This window comes from Triticum aestivum, chromosome 1A, assembly GCF_018294505.1.
Source record: "Triticum aestivum cultivar Chinese Spring chromosome 1A, IWGSC CS RefSeq v2.1, whole genome shotgun sequence".
In the NCBI taxonomy this organism is placed as follows: Eukaryota; Viridiplantae; Streptophyta; class Magnoliopsida; order Poales; family Poaceae; genus Triticum; species Triticum aestivum.
In genome coordinates, this window is record NC_057794.1 from 44,331,243 (window position 1) to 44,334,157 (window position 2,915).

The window sequence follows — 2,915 nt, forward strand, 5'->3', positions numbered from 1 at the left end:
ATGAAGTGTGAGTAGTTTACTTCAGACCTACGGGTCCATAGTTAGTAGCTAGATGTCTTCTTCTCTCTTTTTGGATCTCAATACAATGTTCTCCCCCTCTCTTGTGGAGATCTATTCGATGTAATCTTCTTTTTGCGGTGTGTTTGTTGAGACCAATGAATTGTGGGTTTATGATCAAGTCTATCTATGAATAATATTTGAATCTTCTCTGAATTATTTTATGTATGATTGGTTATCTTTGCAAGTATCTTCGAATTATCAGTTTGGTTTCGCCTACTAGATTGGTTGTTCTTGCCATGGGACAAGTGCTTAGCTTTGGGTTCGATCTTGCGGTGTCCTTTCCGAGTGACAGAAGGGGCAGCAAGGCACGTATTGTATCGTTGCCATCGAGGATAACAAGATGGGGTTTTTTTATCATATTGCATGAAACTACCCCTCTACATCATGTCATCTTGCTTAAGGCGTTACTCTGTTTTTAACTTAAAACTCTAGATGCATGCTGGATAGCGGTCGATGAGTGGAGTAATAGTAGTAGATCCAGGCAGGAGTCGGTCTACTTGTCTCGGACGTGATGCCTATATACATGATCTGTTGGGGAACGTAGTAATTTCAAAAAGATTCCTACGCACACGCAAGATCATGGTGATGCATAGCAACGAGAGGGGAGAGTGTGATCTACGTACCCTTGTAGACCGACAGCGGAAGCGTTAGCACAACACGGTTGATGTAGTCGTACGTCTTCACTGCCCGACCGATCAAGCACCGAAACTACGGCACCTCCGAGTTTTAGCACACGTTCAACTCGATGACGATCCCCGGACTCCGGTCCAGCAAAGTGTCGGAGAAGAGTTCCGTCAGCACGACGGCGTGGTGACAATCTTGATGTACTACCGTCGCAGGGCTTCGCCTAAGCACCGCTACAATATTATCGAGGATTATGGTGGAAGGGGGCACCGCACACGACTAAGAATATGATCACGTGGATCAACTTGTGTGTCTAGGGGTGCCCCCTGCCCCCGTATATAAAGGAGCAAGGGGAGGTGCGGCCGGCCAGTAGGAGGGCGCGCCAGGAGGAGGCCTACTTCCACCGGGAGTAGGATTCCCCCCCTTTCCTAGTTCGAATAGGATTCGGGAAGGGGGAAAGAGGAGAGAGAGAAGGAAGGGGGGCGCCGCCCCCCTCTCCTTGTCCTATTCGGACTAGGAGGGAGGGGCGCGCGGCCCAGCCCTGGCCACCTCTCCTCTCTTCCACTAAAGCCCACTAAGGCCCATATACCTCCCGGGGGGTTCCGGTAACCTCCCGGTACTCCGGTAAAATCCCGATTTCACCCGGAACACTTCCGATATCCAAATATAGGCTTCCAATATATCAATCTTTATGTCTCGAGCATTTCGAGACTCCTCGTCATGTCCGTGATCACATCCGGGACTCCGAATAAAACTTCGGTACATCAAAATGTATAAACTCATAATATAACTGTCATCAAAACCTTAAGCGTGCGGACCCTACTGGTTCGAGAACAATGTAGACATGACCGAGACACGTCTTCGGTCAATAACCAATAGCGGAACCTGGATGCTCATATTGGCTCCTACATATTCTACGAAGATCTTTATCGGTCAGACAATATAACAACATACGTTGTTCCCTTTGTCATCGGTATGTTACTTGCCCGAGATTCGATCGTCGGTATCTCAATACCTAGTTCAATCTCGTTACCGGCAAGTCTCTTTACTCGTTTCGTAATACATCATCTCGCAACTAACTCATTAGTTGCAATGCTTGCAAGGCTTATGTGATGTGCATTACCGAGAGGGCCCAGAGATACCTCTCCGACAATCGGAGTGACAAATGCTAATCTCGAAATACGCTAACGCAACATGTACCTTTGGAGACACCTGTAGAGCTCCTTTATAATCACCTAGTTACGTTGTGACGTTTGGTAGCACACAAAGTGTTCCTCCGGCAAAAGGGAGTTGCATAATCTCATAGTCATAGGAACATGTATAAGTCATGAATAAAGCAATAGCAACATACTAAGCGATCGAGTGCTAAGCTAACGGAATGGGTCAAGTCAATCACATCATTCTCCTAATGATGTGATCTCATTAATCAAATAACAACTCTTTGTCTATGGTTAGGAAATATAACCATCTTTGATTAACGAGCTAGTCAAGTAGAGGCATACTAGTGACACTCTGTTTGTCTATGTATTCACACATGTATTATGTTTCCGGTTAATACAATTCTAGCATGAATAATAAACATTTATCATGAAATAAGGAAATAAATAATAACTTTATTATTTCCTCTAGGGCATATTTCCTTCAGTCTCCCACTTGCACTAGAGTCAATAATCTAGTTTACATCGCCATGTGATTCAACACTAATAGTTCACATCACCATGTGATTAACACCCATAGTTCACATTGTCATGTGACCTATACCCAAAGGGTTTACTAGAGTCAGTAATCTAGTTCACATCGTTTATATGATTAACACCCAAAGAGTACTAAGGTGTGATCATGTTTTGCTTGTGAGATAATTTTAGTCAACGGGTCTGCCATATTCAGATCTGTAAGTATTTTGCAATTTTCTATGTCTACAATGCTCTGCACGGAGCTACTTTAGCTAATTGCTCCCACTTTCAATATGTATCCAGATGAAGACTAAGAGTCATCCGGATCAGTGCCAAAACTTGTATCGACGTAACCCTTTTACGACGAACCTTTTGTCACCTCCATAATCAAGAAACATATCCTTATTCCACTAAGGATAATTTTGACCGCTGTCCAGTGATCTACTCTTAGATCACTATTGTACTCCCTTGCTTAACACAGTGTAGGGTATACAATAGATCTGGTACACAGCATGGCATACTTTATAGAACTGATGGCTGAGGCATAAGGAATGACTT